Genomic DNA, 22934 nt, shown 5'->3' with positions numbered 1-22934 from the left:
AAGCATCGAAGACCTCAATAGAAACATCCCCCAAGTGCCCTATACCAGCAATATAAAACCCTGTGATACGCAATTTAAATTTAACCCCTTAGAGTTAAACGACATCAAAAGCATACTTAAATCCATGAACAATAAGAAAGACTATAACTTTATTTCGGCAAAAATTATACTGAGCGTATTTCATATAATAGGTCCAATTCTTCTTGAAATCATTAATGCATCTCTACAATATGGAGATTTTCCCAACAAGTGGAAAAGGTCAATGGTAGCGCCTGTGGAGAAAGTAAGAAACGCGGTTAATCCAGAAGAATTTCGTCCAATAAATATGTTAATGACTGAAAGCAAAATACTCGAAAAAGTTGTTCATAAGCAATTAGAAGCCTATATGGAGAACAATCATCTGATCTCTGAACACCAATCGGGATTCCGACAACGCCACAGCTGCGAGACGGCGCTAAATTTAGTAGTATCACATTGGAAATCAGAAATGAACGAAGGAAATTGTATAGTTGCTGTATTTTTGGATTTCAAGCGAGCTTTCGAAACAATTGATAGGGATATCCTATTAGAAAAAAATGAAGCGTTATGGAATTGGAGGTGTTGAAAATCAGTGGTTTAAGGGTTACTTAAGCATCAGATGGCAGTGCACCAAAGTCTCCGAAACCGTCTCGAGTCCTCGGCCAGTAATGCTAGGTGTACCCCAAGGCGCAGTGCTTTGTACTTTACTCTTTTTAATATACATAATATATGGAAAATATACTACAGGGAGTAAGGATCTGCCAATTTGCTGATGACACGTTACTGTATACGACCGGAGATTCATGTCAGGAATGTATTACTCGGTTAAATGAAAACTTGAAAAATGTCAATATATATTTCAATATGAACAAGCTAAAACTTAATGTTAGTAAAACGAAAGCAATTGTAATTGTAGCGTATTTAATTATAGAATTATATTTTTAAAAAATTTTATTTTTATATAAACTTATTTTTAATTTAGCGTATTTTAAATTTCAAAGAAGAAAAAATTCTGAAGTAATCAAAAATTTTCTTTTTGATTTACATAAATTGAAAAAGAACTTAATTCAATAATTTCAAAAATAACAAAGTACAAAAATGAACAAAGTACAATAGTAAATAGTATTAACACTACAATACTCCCCCTTCCAGAGAGTTATTATTATACAAATTGAAAGTAACTTGTTTCTTTTTAGTCGTTGTTGAAACTATATGGTTGTTAGTGTTATGTGGTTCTGTTATTTCAACTATTGCTGGCTTTAGTCTGTCAATCGAAATAATTTTAATTTCATTATTCACATCTACCTTAAAATATTTTTTGTCTTTTTCAATAACTCTGTAAGGCCCTTCATAAGGATGTTGAAGAGAATGCTTGTTAACAATGCGAATAAAAACAAATTTGCAAGTTTGTAAATCTTTTGGAACATAAATTCCTGAATCGGAATTTTTGTGATGTTTTAAATTTGAATTAAAGTTTTTAAAACGTTCCCGTAAACTTCCTAAAATTTCGGCGGAAGTAACATTTTCTGTAGTTGGCACAACAAGTTCTCCAGGTAGACGCAAATTTTGGCCAAAAAGCATTTCAGCTGGAGTGGCTGCAATATCTTCTTTGTACACTGAACGCAAACCAAGAAGAATAATCGGTAGCTCATCGTACCAATCTCTAGTTCCATTCCTAGCCAAAATTGAAGTTTTCAATTGTCTATGGAATCGTTCCACAATACCATTACTTTGAGGATGATAGGAAGAAGTTGTGATATGATGACTACCAAGTAATTTAGTAAGTTCCGAAAATAATTTGGACGTAAATTGAGTACCCTGATCCGTCGTGATTTCTAAAGGCACACCGAAACGCGAAACATATTCATTAAAAAATTTATTTGCAACTGTCTGTGCAGAGATATCCTTTACAGCATATGCTTCCGGCCAACGAGTAAATCTATCCATAATTGTTAAAATGTAGCGGTAACCTCTTGAAACAGGAAGCGGTCCAACAATATCTAAATGTATATGTTCAAATCTGCTCTTCGGAATTGGAATTGTGCTCACAGGAGATTTTGTGTGACGATAAACTTTAGATTTCTGGCAACTTATACATCCTTTTGACCATATGTTTATCTCCTTGTTCATACAAGGCCAATAATACTTCTTCACAATTAATCGGCGTGTAGCCTTGGTACCAGGATGAGCAATTCCATGTAACATATCGAACACTGTCCTGCGCAAATTATTTGGAACGAAAGGTCTAGGACTTTCTCCTGACACTTCACACCAAATATTAAAATTTAGAATAGGAATTTTAATTAAATTAAGATTTTGAAACGTTTGTCCAGAAATAAGTTTATTAAGTTCACTGTCCTGTTGCTGTTCACTCTGTAAAATTTTGAAATTAAGTTCTGAATTTTTAATCACATCTATTTCAAACGCACGAGATAACGTGTCAGCTACAATGTTGGTCTGTCCTTTAATATACTGTATGTCACTAGTAAACTGTGCAATAAACTCAAGATGCCTTGTCTGTCTTGGACTACGCTCAGTTTTGGAATTTAGAACAAAAATCAAGGGTTTGTGGTCAGTAAAAACCGTAAACTGTCTTCCTTCTAATAAATACCGAAAATGTTTAATATTCAAATAAATTGCTAAAAGTTCCCTGTCAAAAGCACTATATTTCATTTCTGCTGGAGAGAGTTTCTTTGAAAAGAACGCAAGTGGTTCAGACTTATTATTGAAATGCTGCTGTATGACACCACCAATTGCTGTATTGGATGCATCTACCGTTAAAGACAATTTTGCATCTTTACTAAAATGATTTAGCAAAATCTTAGATGCAAACTTCTCTTTAATGCATTCAAAAGCTTTAATGGATTTGTCATCCCAAACCAAAATTTTGTCTCGCTTTTTACTTGTTTTATTAATTAAATCATATATAACTCCAGTAAACTCAGCTAATTTTGAAATATATCTATGGTAATAGTTAACCATACCAATAAACTTTTGCGCTTGTTTTATTGACTTCGGTCGTTCAAAATTGCGAATCGCTTCTACTCTGTTTACAGAAGGCTGTATCCCTGCCTCAGATAAACAATGTCCTAAAAAATCTATACTTGGAACACCAAAAATGCATTTGCTTGGTTTGACGTTCAAACCATACTCAGACAAACGTTCGAAAAGTACCCGTAGATCCTTTAAATGTTGTTCTTCACTCTCACTTGCAACCAGTAGATCATCAATATACGCGAAAACAAAATCTAATTTACCTACTACTTCGTTGATGAATCTCTGAAACGTTTGCGCTGAGTTCCTCAGCCCGAAAGGCATTCGGGTGAACTCAAACATACCGAAAGGAGTAGTAATCGCCGTTTTAAAAATGTCTTCTTCTGCCATTGGAATTTGGTGATACGCTCTAACTAAATCTAACTTTGAAAATATATTTTTATTCCTAAGGTTCATATTAAAATCGTGAATATGAGGCAAAGGATAACGATCCGGTACAGTCACATTATTAAGTCTTCTAAAATCACCACAAGGACGCCAGTCATTAACTTCTTTCTTTGGTACTAAATGAAGTGGAGATGCCACGGATGAATTTGATGGTCTACAAATCCCTGTTTTTACCAAAAAATCGAATTCAGTTTTAGCTACTTTAAATTTGATAGGATCTAAGCGCCTTGGCTTAGAAAAAGGAAGGTTTCCTTCAGTGACAAGTCTGTGAACCGTTGTATGCTTAACCGGTTTTGAGTAATCTGGCTCAGAAATAAGGGAAGGAAATTCCTTCAATAATTTTGTATATTGATCATCTACTGAAAAAATTTTTGGAAGAGGGACATTGCAAAAGTACGAAATTGTATTAACTGATAGATTTGTTAACGGATCTACTAAACACTTGTTTTTAATATCAATAAGAAGTCCATATTTACACAAAAAATCAGCTCCTATAATCGGCTTCGCAATATCAGCAATCAAAAATGTAAAAAGGAACTCACGCCTTAAACCCAAATTAATATTCAAAAGTTTCTTCCCGTATGTAAAAATAGTTGAGCCGTTAGCTGCCGTTAAAATTATATCTGAAGATTTCCTAGTATTCGAAAATTTAGAAACTGGAAGTACCGAAATTTCTGCTCCGCTATCAATTAAAAAATTTAGTTTGTTTGTTTTATCAAATATAAAAAGGCGACGTGTGGAAATGTCCAAATTCCCGTTGTTTGTCGCCGCAACAACGGACGACTTTAGTTTGTTGGACTATTATTTTTCGAAAATGCACATGGTTGTTCACATTTTTTAGCCTTGTTTCCAAATTTATAATGATATCTACATAACCAATTCGGATTGTCGCGTGATTTTGATCGATATCTAAAAGGGCTCCTAAAACGATTCCTATTCACTGAACGTGACCTTGAATAATTTTGATTCATTTCCCTCCTCATTTCACATAATTCCAAAGAAAGTTTTTCAAAATTTTTAAAAATAAGAGAAGTAGTGTTAACCAAATTAGCCATGACTGCATTTTCACCTTTTGAATTTTGAAAATCATTAACTGAAGCTATCTCGCTTTTGCTAATAACCTCCCAAACATTATCAGCCAATTTCGTCAATTCACTAATACTGCTTGAATTAGAACTAGCTAAAATCACGCTTAGGTTCTTCGGTAACTTCCTCATCCAAAGTTTCTTAAGAATTTCTTGACTAAAATTGGAACCCGAAAGCAGTACAAGTGACCGATAAAATTCCGAGGGCTTACGATCACCCATTTCAGTATCCGATAAAATTTTGTCTAATTTCGCATTCTCACTTAATGAATGCCTTTCAATTAAAATTTTCTTAAGTGCAGTAAATTTATTATTTTCGGGCGGATTTTGAATAAAGTCTAAAATCGTTATTATAACTTCTTGCGGAAGTGCAGTAATTGTATGTTCATACTTTGTTGTTTCTTGTGTAATATTTTTGGTACTAAACTGCATTTCCGCATGAATAAACCACGCTTCCGGACAACTTGTCCAGAATTGTGGTAGTTTGACCGATGTAGCACAAATCTCATTACTATTTCGATCGACATACGGATTTGTTAACTGTTCATTAAACGTACTATTTTGTAAATCAATAAGAGTTTCATTTAAATTATCTCGTGTAGATGTATGTGTATCATGTTGTGGTGAACGAAACATTTTGATTATTTGAATTTGAGCAAATATCAAAAGACCTCAGAAAAGGGAAGTTTACAATTAAAAAATTAAATATTATATATGTAATATTTAATAAATAACAATTAAACTCTGTATTTAATTATTTTCAACAAAACTAGCGCTAAAGTTATACAATACAGCTCACCAGTAAAACTAAGATTGTTGTTGATGTTAGCGCTACTGCTGCGGTCGCTGCTGATGCCGCTACTGCTGCGGGTGACTTCGATGCTCTAGCCTCGTTGCCTGTGTCCGCTTCTTCGTCTTCTTCCTCCTGCAGCAGCAATGGCAGTGATGTTGGAGATGTTTTGTTTCGTTCTGTTAATGCGCTACTACCAGCTGGAACTTCTCCTATTACGCTCAAAGAGGAGCATTGAGCACCGCTCAAACTTTCCGGTTGCTGTTCTTGATCTTGAGAACGCTGCTGCTGCTGCTGGTTATGTGGTTGTTGTTGACTGGTTGATGCAATATCAGCACTTAAAATAGCTTCTCCAGTGACTGCTTCTAATGCAGATGCATCAATGATATCGGCAATTGTGCTAGTGTCGTTGAATGCGCATTGGTGCGTTTGAAGCTGTTGCTGTTGTTGCTCTACTAATTGTGATTGCTGATCTTCAACAAAAGGCAATGGGGATATTGCTTTCTGATGTTGCGGCTGCTGTGATTCAAGTGGTGGTGATAACGGTGGTGGTAGTAGTGCGTGTTGGAATATGCCAGCTGCTCGCAATGGTGCTACTCTTTTTCACTGCTGACTATTGCGACGCATTGCACTTCAACATTTTGGTGTAACATCTCATCATCTGTGGACTAGTACCGCGGAGCAACAAACCAAGTGTACAAAATCAATATATCAGCTTAATGTAATTTCTTATATTGCTCCTGGCAGGATCGCCAATTGTAGCGTATTTAATTATAGAATTATATTTTTAAAAAATTTTATTTTTATATAAACTTATTTTTAATTTAACGTATTTTAAATTTCAAAGAAGAAAAAATTCTGAAGTAATCAAAAATTTTCTTTTTGATTTACATAAATTGAAAAAGAACTTAATTCAATAATTTCAAAAATAACAAAGTACAAAAATGAACAAAGTACAATAGTAAATAGTATTAACACTACATAATCAACGGAGAAGCGCATGATGATCTGATTATCAACGATGAAATAATAGATAAGGTCGATGAAATTAAGTATTTAGGTATTGTCATCGATAAAAAATTTAATTTCGATAAACACAGATTACATTTGTAGTAAAATTTCAAAAAAAAATTGGATTTTTCCAAAGAATGCGTAGGAAAGTGTCTATAAATAGTGCCGTAAAGATATTCAATGTTATGATTAAGCCACATTTCGAGTATTGTTCGACCATACTATTCCTAGGGTCTAGTGAGATGAAAATCAGAATGCAGAAATTGCAAAACAAAGGAATGCGTTGTATTTTACTGTGTAATAGGCTGACCCCGATCACATATATGCTCGAAACTTTAAAATGGCTGAACATTAACCAAAGAACAGTGATTAATGTTTTACTGTTTGTATTTAAAATGAAATATAATTTGTTACCGAAGTACCTAACGAACCAGATCGTATATGTAGGAGATGTACAACCCTACGACTTAAGAAACAAGAATGATTTCAGAATTAATTTCTATAAATCTAATAAGGCACAGAATATTTTGTTGTATAAAGGGCTGAAACTATTTAATGAACTGCCTAGTAATATAAAGAATGAAAAAAACATCATTGCATTTAGAAGACTGATAATAGATTACGTTAAAGAAACCATATTTTAATTCGCAATAAGTCTATAAGATAGTATTGGAGCTATGTATATGTAAAAATGTACCTGAAAGTTTAAAAATAGCTAAGGCTAAATAAAGAAATAATAATAATAATAATAATAAAAACTCATCCGGTGTAAGCCCGGTTTAGGCTGAAGAAAAAGGCAAACGTGTTAAATGTTACAATTGCAACGGACACGGACATATAGTGGCAAAATGTCCACAACCTTCGTAGAAACCACGATGGAGTAAATGTTCAAAGGTTGGACATGAGACAAAGAAGTGCACAGCGGAATCAAAAGTGACGGTTGCTAAGATCGACAGCANCAAGGGTATGGACAACGTGTCACTCCAAGTACTAACTCATCCGATGTAAGCCCGGTTCCGGTTGAAGAAAAAGGCAAACGTGTTAAATGTTACAATTGCAACGGATTCGGACATATAGCGGCAAAATGTCCACAACCTTCGAAGAAACCACGATGGAGTAAATGTTCAAAGGTTGGACATGAGACAAAGAAGTGCACAGCGGAATCAAAAGTGACGGTTGCTAAGATCGACAGCAACATAGGCGAGCAAAAGTTTATTCTGCCAATCGTCGAAGAAGTCGAAGGTGAAGGGGTAAGGTATCAAGCTTTAATAGATACCGGCAGCGATCACTCGCTAAGAAGGCAGTCAGCTACTATGACTGACGCACATACGGAGCCGACGTATCAACGGTTGCAAGGGTTTGGTGGTTCAATTGTTGAGGTAACACGAATTGTAAAAATGCGAATCAAGTTTGGCGACAAGGTCATTGAGGCAAATCTGTACGAGGTCCCGAACAACATGCTCAATTATGCTCTGTTGCTTGGAAGAGATGTGCTGTGCGGGCAGGATAAACGGTTGATCATTGACGCAGAGTCAATGATGCTGCAAATTAAAACCACGAACCAGTTTAACGTTAATAAAGATCTGAAGGAGGACCAAAGGCAGAAGGTACAAAACCTGTTAGCGGATTACGATGTCTGTTTCGCAGAGGGTATTTCCACGCTCGGCAGATGCAAGACAACGTCGATGAACATTGAGGTTGCTACTCCAGGTCCGATTGTAGGTAAACGGTACCAAGTACCATTCGCAAAGCAGCAAGAGCTATCAACGATATTGAAGGAGCTATTGGCTAACGACATTATTCGGCCCAGTGTATCACCCCATGCAGCATCCGTAGTTCTGATAACAAAGGCCAACGGCGAGAGCAGAATGTGCGTAGGTTATCGCGCGTTAAATGCGGTAACCGTGCGGAAACATTTTCCGATGCCAGTGGTTGAAGAACAATGGTCAAAGTTAAGTGGCGGGCGATTTTTCACAACGTTAGACATGACCAGCGGGTATTATCAGATACCCATAGAAGAGGAGTGCAAGAAATTCACAGCGTTCTTCACACACGAAGGCTTGTATGAATTCAATGTAATGGCATTCGGTTTAGTAAACGCGCCGATGGTATTCCAAAAGATGGTCATACGAACTATATCAATACTCAAATCACGAAACAAGGTGGTTAGCTACGTGGACGAGCTAATTATAGCCACATCGTCTTACGAAGATGGTATTACGGTACTACAAGAGGTTTTGGAATCGGTGAAGCGAGACGGTCTGACATTGCGGCCTTCTAAGTGCGTGTTCCTCTCCAGTGAAGTCAGCTTCTTAGGACACGAGATTTCCAGCGCGGGTATTGCACCAGGAGAGGCGAAGACGTGGTGTATTAAAGAGTTCCCACAGCCAACAAACGTAACTCAGGTAAGGCATTTCCTGGGATGAACTGGATTCTTCCGAAAATTTGTAGGGAGATACAGTCAGATAGCAACCCCATTAACCACGCTATTGAGGAAGGACGTTAGCTTCCAATGGGGCACACCAAAGCAGGGAGCATTCACGAATTTGAAAGAGGCTATAACTAGTAAGCCGGTACTGACTTTGTACGACCCTCACAAAGAGCACGAGGTACATACGGATGCCAGCCACGAAGGACTATCCGGAATTCTGTTCCAGCGCGAAGACGACGGGGAAAAACCAGTTTTCTTCTACAGCCGCCAGTGTAGCGAAGTAGAAGCACGGTTTCCAAGTCACGAGCTGGAAGTACTTGCGAAAATCGAAACGTTAACCCGATTTCGAATGTATCTTCTCGGCAAGCCGTTCAATGTGGTAACCGACTGTAACGCTATCGTTACCACAAAAGCAACAACACCGCTACTCCCGCGTATTGCTAGATGGTTGTTGAGACTGCAGGAATACGCCTTTAAGACGGTTCATCGGCAAGGCCATAAAATGCAGCATGTCGACGGGATGAGCCGAGCACCTAGTTTACCACCAAGTAAGTGTCAAACGGTAGCCGAAAGCATTTTAGCTGTCATCACTGAAGGTAGCAGCGATTGGGTATTCTTGATACAAATGCAAGATCAGAAATTGCAAGAAATCGCAACAACGTTAAAGCCAACGTCCACATCCGCAAAGCAAAATCAACAAGATTACGAGCTACACAGAGGAAGGTTATATCGCAAGATTAATGGCGAGCGGCGGTTGGTAATCCCTCAAATGATAAGATGGCGAATCACGAAAGCATGCCATGATGACTCAGGGCACTTCGGAATTGAGAAGACTCTGCAGAGATTCAGCGAGACTTTTGGTTTCATCGAATGAGGCGGTACGTTAAGAGTTATATAGCGGCGAGCCCAGAGTGCTGCATCTACAAGCTTCGAGGAGGCAAAGCCGAAGGGCGGATGCACTTAAGAGAGATTATCCCAATACCATTCCGATCATTGCACATCGACCATTTGGGACCGTTCCCCAAAAGTAAGAAAGGGAATCAGCACATCATTGTTTTGGCCTGCGCCTTTTCCAAATAAGTAATTTTGAAAGCTGTACGAAACAGCAAATCTGCACCAGTAATTAGCATGCTACGAGAGGTGATGACCACGTTTGGTCAACCGGTTCAACTCACAACCGATCGCGGAACAGCATTNGTAATTTTGAAAGCTGTACGAAACACCAAATCAGCACCAGTAATTAGCATGCTACGAGAGGTGATGACCACGTTTGGTCAACCGGTTCAACTCACAACCGATCGCGGAACAGCATTCACCTCCAAAGAGTTCGAAACATTTTTACAAGCTCACGACGTACAACACATAAAAATTGCCGTAAGGATACCGCGAGGCAACGGTCAAGCAGAACGGGTCAATAAGACTATTTTACCAGCTATACGAACGACGATGAAGACTACGAAAGAGTGGGTCTTAACTTTGCTCACGCTACAGTGGAGTCTCAACTCTCAGCCAAATGCGACTACAAAGATGAGTCCGAACGAACCGGTTCCGCAAGATGAGAACAAGCGAGATGTGTTACTTACTCGAGCAAAAGAGAATATCGAAGCAGCACAATCGAAATGGCAACAACGATTTAATGAACGTCATCAACAACCGACACGGTACAATGAAGGTGAGCTAGTGATGATCAGCAATGTGTCGACAGCCACGGGAGAGACCCACAAACTAGACGCCAAATACAAAGGTCCATATGTGGTCACCAAGATATTGGACCATGATCGGTATATTGTCGAGGACATACCGGATGCACCGGTGACCCAGCGACGGTACTGTAGTGTACTATCCAGTGAACAAATGAAACGATGGTGTCAGCTTAACCCACAACTCGAGGTAGACGACAGCGACGGCAGTTCTTCAGATGCCTAACCGAGGTCGGTTAGTGATAGTCAGGAGAGGCCGAGCTGTAAAGTGAGAATGGAGAGAGCGAGCGAGCAGTCAGTCAAGTACGAACAGCCAGGCGGAACGGTTCAATAACCGGGCAATCGAATTGAATACTTAACTCTGTATCAGATAATTTATTAAACAGTCTATTTTACTTGTTATACTACTACCCGGGTTACATCTTGACACTTGGGAAAGGATGAGGTAACTAGAATTCCCTTTCTGTGTGGTAAACCTGGGGCTGCCGCCCCAGTGATGTCTATTATGGTTACTGGGGGGTTTATAAAAATGTCTTGTATATAAAAATGTGTACATAAAAATGTCTTGTGCAAATGAATATTTAACATTTTTCAAGCGAAAAAACCCAAATGAAAATTGTGATTTTTGGCCATTTTCCTAAGGGGTCCCTAGGGAACCATAGGGAGCCTAGGTGGTCGGGGCGACATTTTTGTCAATGGCGGTTCATGGCCTCTCCAAAAAGGGTGGTTGGAGGTGCCATGCCCACTATCCCTTCGCCCACCGCCCCTTTAATGAACGCCCGTATTGGAAAGTTTCCCCAAACCAACGATTTTTTCCCCATATTTAAGAGGCTCGCCTGAGGAGCCCGGTAGTCGGAGGAGAAAGAAAAGCATTCCATTGAATTCCTTTGTCTTTGCTCTTTCAAGCTGTAAAGGTGGGCGGTGCCACGCCTCTTCATTTTTTCTACCAGCCCCTAACAAACAGATACTTTTCGGAACCCAACCCAGGAGAATTCTACTTAGTAAGGATTATAATCCCTAAAGCTGTATTTACATGAGGCGATTTTCTAAGCGATTCAAACTTCAGAAAAATCGCTCGTGTAAATGGTGATTCAAAAAGCGCTTGCCGCAAAGTAGACAGCAAGTCAACTTTTGCAGGCGATTATCGCCTGTCAAAAAATCGCCTCATGTAAAAGGGTTCTATTTAGTGAGCGTTATAATTCCTATAGGCGGCCGAAGGCCTACGGTAAATTTACGTGGATTATGTGTTGCCGGAGAAGTGGGGCAGAACTTCTTTATGTGTAGGCGGCCTTCGGCCGCGCTTCGAGATTATAACCCTTACTACTCAGAATTCTCTTTTCTGTGTTGCCGGAGAAGTGGAACATAACTTCTTTCTGAGTAGGAGGGCTTCGGCCCTTTTTCTAAAATTTGCCGCCCGCATACTAAAATTTTCCTAAATCTAGTAAAACCTGCGAAAAATAAAAATTCGCACAGAGCGCTTTGTAGTAAAAAATAGTAATTTCTGACAAATTCAACATAACCTAAAAATTTTGCTTGTTGTTGTTGTAGCGGCTACTTAACCCCGCTCGAGTCGGCTCATTAACAACGTTGTTGTTGTTGTAGCGGCTACAACAGCCCCGCCCAGATCGGTTGATATCTCAGTCGTTGTCGTCAAGTTCCACTTTACGTCGATGGCAACAAAATACCGACGGTCAACCACCCCAAAATCCTGGGAGTCACGTTCGACAGCCTATTCTCCTTTTCTGCACACGCCTCAGCCACTTGCGAAAAGATGCGAGCTAGGAACAAAGTCCTCCAGTCACTAGCCGGCAGCACTTGGGGAGCCGACAAAGAAACCCTACTCACTACGTACAAAGCAATCGGCCGGTCGGTGGCAAACTACGCAGCGCCAGTGTGGACGGCGGGTACCAGCGATACACAGTGGAGAAACCTACAGACATGCCGGAATGCAGGAGGCACGGCTACAGGCTGCCATCTCATGTCGTCCGAGCATCACCTCCACCAAGAAAGCCAGATGCTGGCGGTGAAAGAGCATAACACGTTGCTATCGAAGCAGTTCCTCGTGTGATGTTACCGTGGAAATCACCCCAATAACACCCTGCTTCGAAATTAACCGCCTCCCCGTCATGTCCGACGTCACCTGCACGACTGGAAATCCGACGTTGAGCCGTGCGTAGACCACCCATTCGACGCAGAGAAATGCAGAGCGGCGCTTAACCACCTACACACCGATGCAGTCAGGTCAAGTCTTAGCACCAGAAACGACAACATCGTTCTAGGTGGTCGACCGACACCCATCAACATCGACGAAGCCGAACTACCTAGAGAGACCAGGTGCACCCTAGCACAACTCCGTTCTGGGTGGTGGCACAGATTAAACAGCTATCTCTCCCGGCTGAACCCAGAAGTGGCAGACACATGCCCTGCATGCGGGCAAGGTCCACACAACACACAACACCTCTTTGCATGCGCCTCTAACCCCACGATCCTGACACCAGAAGCACTATGGACCGCGCCTATAGACGCCGCCCGCTTTCTGGGCCTCAGGCTTGTCGAGTCAGAGGACGAAGACGACCCTTGACGAAACCCCGGGGGTTGAGTACTGCTGCTACAACAACAACGGCAGCCCTAGGAAGCGTGCAGCCTCCACTGGGTCGGTCCACAGGGAAAAGCCGTTAGGGTTGTCGGGTTTTCCGGGCATGCGAAGAGATGTTTCGAGTCATGAGGGGTCTCTCCGCATGCCGGACACTCATTTGGCACATCCGCGTTCAGTCTGCTCAGGTATGAGTTTAACCTGCTGCAGTAGCCCGAGCGAAGTTGGGAAGTGTGGTTGTTGTTGTTGTGGTTGTGGTTGTGGTGGTTGTTGTTGTTGTGGTTGTGGTTGTGGTGGTTGTTGTTGTTGTTGTTGTTGTTGTTGTTGTTGTTGTAACAGCATACAAATTCCCCAAAGAGTTTTTGGGGAGTGTAGCTGGAGTGACAGTCCTTGGCCAGATATAAATCTGGGTCGTTCCGGTTACGTAGACCCGACTGTCGTGGGAACGCTATTGTGGTTGTCGCCTGGTTCAGTTAAGGAGGGCCCAGGGAGCTCGAAACTTCGACAGGGACTGTCCATAGGGACAGAAGCGTTAGCAGGGTGGGGTTTTGGGGGCATGCGAAGAGATGCCGTGAGTCATGTGGCGACTCTCCGCATGCCGGGCACTGTTTCGGCACATCCTCGTTTATTCTGCTCAGGTAAGAGTTTAGCCTGCTGCAATAGCATCCCTACAAGAAGTGTGTGATGGAAACTAAGACATTCCCATTTATCTTACTAACACATTTGCAAATTTTGTGTTGGTTAAAAAGAGACCATTAAATAAGGCCATAAGTTGGAGGAAGACGGAAGATCATATGTACACAAATGTTTACATCAGATTTTTCACACTGCCCTTTAGAATTTGATAGAAACTTGTAGGTAGCCAGTGACAGAAATCTATATCAGTCTTGCCACTCAAATGATTTGTCAAATGATAGTCACTGTTCTTGCAGGGATAGCTTATTTCGTAAGTAAACACACTCAGCTCGCACATGTAAATAACAAAAAATACTTGCAAATTCATTAGAATCCACTCAAACAAGTAATTAAATATTTTTAAACATGCATTAGCAAAGTACACTTTATTTTGTTTACATATTTGGTTGACAAACACACTACTGCTGGTCGTTTAAATTTACCAGAATTTGTACCGTGGGTCCAGTTCAGAATAGTTTTATTTCCAGCTAGGAAAATGGCCCTCTTAGTTCTTTACAGGTTTTACTGTCGTTATATTTCCGTCACTTCCGGTTTCTGTATTTTTTTTTATTCCGTGACCCATAGTCACCCTGTGTTGCACATTTAACACCGCTGCATCAAGGTTCCTTTCAGACATCTCCGTGATCATATGATCCTGTATATCAAACTATCGATAAAACGATGATATTCTCTTTTGACTGAGGAGCTATTTCCGCAAATATCATGCTGTCTTTTCTTTTGGAACCTTGGAGCTGACAACACGCGGAGATCTAATTTATTTTAAAAATAATAAAAAAATTGAATTGTTTTATCCCGTAAAGTGCCGATGTGAGGAACCATAGCAGCGAGTTGAGGAAAACATTTTTTTAAATCATCGTAATTGGTAAGAACCTTAATTTAATGCTCTATGTGCAAAAATAAAAAGAATATCAAGAGAGACAAAATTGTAAGCGTGCTCGATTTTCTTTAGGATTGTGAATTGTGATAAAAAGGAATTTGGATTTTGTATCCTGAGTCAGCCTTACTTACCGCCGGATTCTTACAGCCAACCTATAGACGTGGCGAATGGGATACATAACCCCGGTAGCCTAACAAACATCTGCCGAACCACTCAGGATCCTAGTTTGTATCTACGTTTTAATTTGTACAGGCACACTTACATACATATGTACGAAACCATTGTTTAAGCTAAAACCATATGTATATCCATTTGATATTGGCTTAATGAATACATAAAAGCCAGAGTTTAAACAGAAACGTAATCTGCTCCGAAGCGAAATACAATTGATTGCCAGCTCGATAGCTTGGCATTCCAGTTTTTTTGGCTTTCGCGTTATAGCTACTTACATATATTCGATTCTCCAGCCATCGTGGCTTACCTTGATAAAGTACAAAAACAAAAGAAAAGAAACCAAAAGTATGAAGCTACCATGAAAATAGTTTAAACGAATTAAAATACGAATATTTTCACACTTACTTACCTGATAGACACTTAACTCTACGAGTAAATTTACCTTAAGTCCTCCTTAGAAAATTAGCATATGTAGATGAAAAGTTCTTACTTAAATTTTATCACATGTTCTTAGCAGCATAAATTCAACTTACCTTTTTTTTTCTACTTACGTTTTTTTTGTATTCTTGAAAGGTGTACACACTTATGTATGTGTATATAACACTAGGTTAATCACTTAATTTGATCAGAATTAAGAGCACCACGTGGTGAATCCACTTGGTTACCTAACCTATCTCGACAATAGGATCACCTCTTCTATTTACATATATATATGCATGCTCACATGCTCTCTTTCCATCACCTGAAATACATAATTTCCAATAATGAATTTTAAGAGATTGCAATTCGCCAAATGTTTAGATTTTTTCTTCTCTTACTACTTTTGATTATTTTTTGGAGTAAGCACATATTCTAACTCCCATTTATTGGGTTACTTTCGCTCTCGATACAACTACAGTATCCGACCAAATAATGGAACAAGTTTTTTTTGTCAAGATATTTGAGGCTCAAATTTTTATGATTTTTTTTTGTTGAAGTTGTATTTTTTTTTAATTACCGTAATTAAGTATCTACCTACATATTCATGTAAATGTGCAATGAAATTAAAGTTATAAAACAAGGGGAAAACGAGATTTCAGCAGCAGCAACAACAAAGCAAGGAGGCCTCTTCGCTTCGTGGGACTGCAATCAAAGTGAGTGAATTTTGGATATTATTTTATTCTATATTCGTAGGTTTAATTATTCCTATATGTATGTACATCTGCACATAGGTATGTGGGCTTGTAAGGAGTTCTAATTTCTGTTTGTAATCTACCCACACTATATTATGTACATGCATATAAGAATAAATATACTAGAAAGGGTTTAATAGACTTCATTTGCGAAGTATATACATATGTATGTACGTATGTATGCAAATTGTATAGAGTGCCTAAAGTTAGTTTATTTCTCATTCACAACTATGCGTACATATGTATGTACATAAATACGGATATTAGAGAATTTTTTTTTTGCACTTAGATTTTTTTTATTGTTTGCGAAATTTCTTATAAGCATATAGTATGTACGTTTACCTTCATGAGGCCTGGTGCATTATCTCTTATGTTCTCTGAGAACTCCAACAAATATACATACGTATACATATATATATTCACAAACCAGTTTTTTTTGCAATTTTCTTTGACACATATTTGATTTTTATATACAACCTTGAGAGCATAGAAATATATTAGAGTAAATGTGGGTCAATGACCACATAGATACCTTTTGTTGAGGTAGGTCAGGATTTTAGTTTAAGATTACACCTAAGAAAAATATTAGTCGTAATGTTAATGAACTTGAATTGTTAGTTATGTTGATATGATACACATAAGGAAGTATTTGAATTGGAAATATATAGTTTATCTTACTTGCTACTTTTTAACTACTTATTTAAGGACTTACATAGGAAATGAGTTGAATTTTATAATACAAATTTTATAATGAATTGCTAAATTGTAAACTTTTGGTCTGAATTCGAAGGAAGTGTAGGTGGTAATACGGGGCTTTATTAACACCAACAAAGCCATGGTAGGGTGGGTGCAGAGCAGCCGCAAACGTTTCACCAGGCGCTGCCAAAGGTGTAGGGGTTTGGGTAGCTGGAAGTAGGCCCAAGTTTGGTTTGAGGTATTTATTTAGCCCCCAAGTGTGCAAACAAAAATTATCTTTGTTAGGGTTGTAGGCTGGGGAGAATGATGGTTGGTCAGCAGTTAAGTATTGACCCCCCCCAGGCTGAAGCTCCGGGAACCAGCCAGTGCACACGCCTTAGCTGTTGACGTCATCGCCAGCTCTTCTCGCCGATGCTTTTATTGGATATGTACAGCTCAGCCTTCCGTCCCATAACAAATTTACCAGCAAAAAATCTTCGGACTAAAACTGGTAACTTCGGAGAAAGAGAGGACCTTATTTAATCTCTTATTTGTGCTCTCAGTTGCAGAGAACCGAGTATGGGATCGATTTCCAGTAAAATCGGGGGAAATTCTGGTAAACAATGGTAGGCTCGGACACATACGGGATCACAAATAATATGTCGAGGGCTTATATTCAATACACTATCTGCAATTTTCACAAAAACTTCTTTGAGATGTTAGATCCTATCTGGGGCTTACCTGTCATCACTGATGTCAATTCTGACTTTGCAATTTAATAGTAAATTCTTCTGTCAATCGTTATACAAGTTCAGCAGTAATATCACCGATGACAGTTAATGCAGCGTTTTTGCTGCATTTAAAATGCAACATTTAGCACTTTCGAACATATAGGCCCCTATTGCGAGTGTCGACTGGCAGTAGAATAGAAATTTGTCGATCGAGTCGATCATCTTTTATTTTGCTATTGTGTAACTTGATCGATAAAAATTTGTACTATTGTGAATGGTTAACTGAATTGTAAACAGCTGTTTGTTTGTTTACATTTGTTTACATAATTTTTAAAATAATTGCTTTTATTATAAAATTTAAAAAATTGATGCAGTTGAAATATGGTTTAGTGATGAGGAAGCTAATAGATTAGTAGAGTTGGCTAAAGCAAGGAGGGAATTACGAAATTCGTCGGATCCCTTGGAGTTGGAAGATGAAGTGTATGTACATATGTGAATTTTATGAATAGAAGTTACGTGCCAGATGCTTCACGGTTTGTGGGTTTTACAGGATTTGCAGTAAAAGCTGTTTTCCTCATTAATACACTTTGTGGAAGTTTAAGAAATACGGTACGGTTTAGCTATTCGTACAATGATGTTGGGTATTTGTGTCCAAACGCGTGACCCGAGTTTAAAAAGTTTAACAGACAAGTGTAGTTAAAGAATTAAACTTTAATTTAAAATAAAGATTTCAAATTTCCGAGCACTAGTTAAATAATAAATTATGCAGTATTTTGGAAACTTTGATGTTGGTTCTGTGCAAAAACACTGTGGATGACAAGATATATTGCATATCTTTCACAATTTTTTACAACTTCCAGTTTAATTGACTTACTTTTTATCCATTACTAGCTTTTACCCGCGGGTTTCACCCCACGTCTTTATACAAATATGAAAAATACTTTATGTAAAGATGTTATACTCTCTGCCCCAATTTTATTACAGCCGTGATAGCAGCATATGTTAAGACAGCTGTATAGCTTGGGTGTTATGGAATGAAATGCAATAATAACTTTTTGGCACTGCAGGTGTTTTTATTTAGGTTAAAATATCTCCAATAAATTATATAATAGAAGAAATACTATCTAATTTCTTACGAATAATAACTCTAATATGATTTCACAGCATTTTTTTAATACTTCAAAATATCTATTAACATAAATGCATTTTCCAATACAATTATCTTACATTTTATTTTCGATAAAGTTTCGCGTTTTACTTTGAGGCATTCTTGTTTATTGTCATTGCAAAAGCTAAGCGAACGGGGAACTGAGGTCTTTTAAATTCGAAAGGCATACTAAAAGGAATTAAAGGAGTCATGTGACTTGTGGTTCCGAAAATATGGCTGATAAAATTTCCACGCCTATATTATGTACCNAAAGGAATTAAAGGAGTCATGTGACTTGTGGTTCCGAAAATATGGCTGATAAAAAATTCCACGCCTATATTATGTACTACGCCTCCATTTACAAACTCCTTTATATAAACCTTAAACTTATAGTAATATAAGCACCTACCATTGATATGTTTGCATACCAAATTTCAATTTTATGTGACTTATGGTTCCAAAGTTATGGCTGATTAAAAACTCTACGACTATGAGATATGCCACGCCCCCTCCAACAAAGCCATTTATATAAACCTTACTATAAGCATCTACTATTGATTTGTTTGCATACCAAATTTCAAGTTCATGTGACTTATGGTTCCGAAGTTATAGCTGATTAAAAATTTACAGCCCTTTGGGAGGTGCCACGCCCCCTCGCAAAATTGACATCATATTTGCAAACAAAACCATGCCTATAACCTTCCCGGGGTAAAAGCAAATAAGTGTGCAAAGTTTCGTGCGGTTCCGTGTAGTCGTTCAAAAGTTATAAGATAATAAACAAACAGACATTCACATTTATATATATAGATAGTTACACTTTCTTATGTAAATTTTATATACGCAAACTCCAACGACTAAAAAACAGCAATAGAAGGATGAGCGATTAAAAAGTATTCACAGTCGCTAATTGAGCGACTAAGCGACACTCACAATAGCATCGATAATCGACAATCGCTTAACAGTCGTTTATCTACTGCCAGTTGACATTCGCAATAGGGGTGATATTTTCGAAGTGCGTTCGTATGCTTTTGAAAGCAGCCGTGTTCCAGTCGTTTATTCAGATCCGTATCTATCACGATCAATTCGCACAGAGAAGATAATGTGCAAAAAACCCTACTGAAAAAGGGAAGAAGAAATTTTAAATAAAAAATTCAGTACAAAAACTTTAATTAATATCCTGAATTAAATAGGAAAAAAAACAAACATAGTTGATCACAAATTGAGCCAGATTTCTATCAGTATCCCATCCATACTGTAATAAACAAAGTGAAATCAATATATGACGTACGCTTATTTGAAAATTTAAATGTAAATAATTCATATATTTGACTACATTAACCCTCTTTTGGCTTTTGTTCATGTATGGCACGATGAGCTACATAATCTCAAAGTGTACAAAACACGTATGCTATGGATGAATGTATTTATACCAGTGGTGCACACGGGAATCTCCGGGAGCTACTCGGCTTTCACGTACAAGTCGTGTGTGCGCAGCTACTGCACTTATGCGCCGCTAGCAGCCGGTCAGTTTGCGTTTGTACTTCATGCTGTAAGCCACAGTATATACAGTAATAAACCTTTTCGCAGTTTTCACCAATTGGTCCCCGAGGAGTACTTTTGGGTTGTGTGCAGCGTTTTCGTTTTGCGCGCACGGCAACACTAACTGTGGGGAATTTCGCCTCATGATTAGAAAAAGTTCTTTTCAAGGATAAAATATATGTAATTATGTGTTATTTATGAACAAAATGTAGGTGAAGTATAATATTAATGCTTAATTAATAATAATGTCAATAATTAAGTACATAATTAACGCTTGTGTTTCTATAAACTGGAAAACTCAAATCGTAGTTATAGCACTGAATGTAGTTCTCTTAAATATAGATTTAAAATTTAAAAAATATTCATTGTAAAATTATATTTTTATGAAAAAACGTAAATTTTGTGTTATTTTGTGAATTTATCAAGTAAAATTCTAAAATTCCGAATATATTTAAGTCTTTATTCAAAAAAAAAACGTGTTTTGTATAGTTATCGAGACTCCAATTCCTGCCAGCGCAGCCGCCCAGACAGCTTATTAAGCACACCCAAGTTTGAGTGACCACACATACAATAGTAATTGCTACCGTATAAATTCAGGTCATGCGTTTGCTTGGAAACTCCGTTAGTTAGGTGGTCTTAACTTCAGCCAGCACATCCAAAGGTCCATTACCCGGAGCTGCTCCAACATGATGAGTAAATTTAAATAAGTCTCACATGCCACTGCATCTGGCTACAAGCTGGATATGAAATTCACTACTCGTCAAAGAATGTGCATTTTTACGTAAATTTGGTTTTAGTACTAGCGTTTTCAGTATTCAACAATTCATTATCATTTACGGTGTAATATAACCAGTTAAACACTGAACTCTGATGATCTGTGTTAGTATCTATATTAATAGAGAATAATTTGCAATTTTTTACACTTTCGTAATTAACTTCGGTCACTATTATATAGCGATTCTACAATAACGCAGTGGCAGTGGCAGCGGCAGTCTTTCGAACTGTTACTGCGTGTTAAAAACTGTCACTGCCACTACCACTGCGCTATTCTATGTGGGTCGCTAATACAGTAATGTCTCGTGCCACTCAGCCATAGTACGGTTGTTGCTCCCTTTCATACCATAGTAATTTTGTAAACAACTCTGAATCAACAAAATTCATGCTCCTTCTCATTATCAACCCTGATCAGATTTTACCCCCGAGGAGTACTCAAAAAGGGTTATTACTGTATATAAATAATGTGGCGCAAACTCTGGATTATACTGTGCCCTGGATAACGTATGCGGAATGACATGCGGACAATTTCTAAGCAGATTTTAAAAAATTCTGGTAAACTGAGGAGCCAAACTGAGTATACCAAAATCTACAGGGCAATCTTAACAAGCATTACACTAAAAATGACCTCGTTGTATATTATAATGCTGAAATAATTTCCTTGAAAGCGAACGAACTCTGAAAATTTGCTTGTAAAGTTTGTATACCGAAACTCAATGTCACGAAAAGTAACGTGCTTTTTAATTTTTTCTCTATTACAAGGGAAATGTCGGCTTTAAAGAATAGGAAAACACTAGAAGGAAAACCCACGAGTGCGAAAAATATGTTTCACATAGCAGCGAAATGCGACCGTAACAAGAATCATAAATTGCTTGATCTCTGCAAAATCACAGCGTATAATGACAATAAAGTGCAAAGCAAGCATAAAAACATTAGATACTATTCAAGAGCCAGGGATATATTGAAATATGTNTCACATAGCGGCGAAATGCGACCGTAACAAGAATCATAAATTGCTTGATCTCTGCAAAATCACAGCGTATAATGACAATAAAGTGCAAAGCAAGCATAAAAACATTAGATACTATTCAAGAGCCAGGGATATATTGAAATATGTGCAAACCACTCTACCCAAGGTTTTTTTAACGTTGAAAAGGAAAATTAAAACGGCTATGAGCGCTTTCCCAAAATTTGCTTGCACCACATTCATTTTAGTTTTGTACCACGGATTAGGGAAATATTTTTCATTGGGGACCCATAAAAGGACACCTAAATATAACTCTGAACTACATGTCGTCTACATGGCTAAAAAATAATAACTCAAGTGGGCACAATAAAGTCTCAAAATAACATTTTTGAAAAAACCCTCCGCACTATGCCTGAAAACTTAAACATGCTAATCGTTAAGGACATGAGTCTTTTCTATAAAAATGTTTCTTGGAAATTTCGACAATATCTATGTGAGTGGGAAAACAGTATTTGTTGCATCCCAAAGTATAGCTGTTTCTTTTTACTGCGTCAGTTCCTATTTCATTCCGCATACGTTAGATAAAGCAGTCAGTTGAATACCACACGCATTCATCGATTCTCTTCTCTCTGTAACATCCTTCAGCACAATAAACGTACCTTCCTCTTTTTTACACGTGTGGGTAGTTCATCATAAACAGCAAGTGTCTGGCATTTTTTATGCACTCTTTTCTTTGTTGCCCTTTATTTTCTAAAACAAATTATTTTTGGAATTGTAATAAAAAATGTTTGAATTTGAAATACATTTATAATGTTGCTATTGGCAAATGGGTTAATGAAATGACAAAAGTGTTGTCAAATAAGCGTATCGAAATAAATATGTCATATATTGATTTCACTTTGTTTATTACACTATGGCCTAAACAAGGAAAAATTTAAACTATCTATTTTTAAAAGTAATTATAAATGTCAAGGTAATAATTCTACCATCCAAGACTATTTTCATGAATATCCTCTTTTGACTTTGTCTATTTTTTCCAAAATAGAACACTGTGCGGCGTATAAATGGCCCAACGTACAGAGTAACTCGTATTATTCTTCGAAAATATTATTG

General features: G+C 38.0%; 1 protein-coding gene and 1 long non-coding RNA gene across 5 annotated transcripts in view; both read left to right on the top strand.

Moving 5' to 3' along the window:
- The window catches only part of Nin (blastoderm-specific gene 25D), a 190233-nt gene that overhangs the window by 9706 nt on the left and 157593 nt on the right, over positions 1-22934 (top strand). The gene's annotated exons all lie outside the window — the stretch shown is intronic.
- The window catches only part of LOC108360844 (uncharacterized), a 25245-nt gene continuing 16993 nt past the window's right edge, over positions 14683-22934 (top strand). Inside the window, exon 1 of the long non-coding RNA XR_001847195.1 lies at positions 14683-14696. This is a non-coding gene — a long non-coding RNA (uncharacterized LOC108360844). The remainder of the gene's footprint in view (positions 14697-22934) is intronic.

This window comes from Rhagoletis zephyria, unplaced genomic scaffold (genome assembly GCF_001687245.7).
Source record: "Rhagoletis zephyria isolate East Lansing unplaced genomic scaffold, Rhagoletis_zephyria_1.1 Rzeph_scaffold_00640, whole genome shotgun sequence".
Taxonomy (NCBI): domain Eukaryota; kingdom Metazoa; phylum Arthropoda; class Insecta; order Diptera; family Tephritidae; genus Rhagoletis; species Rhagoletis zephyria.
This window is presented reverse-complemented; position numbering and strand designations above follow the sequence as displayed.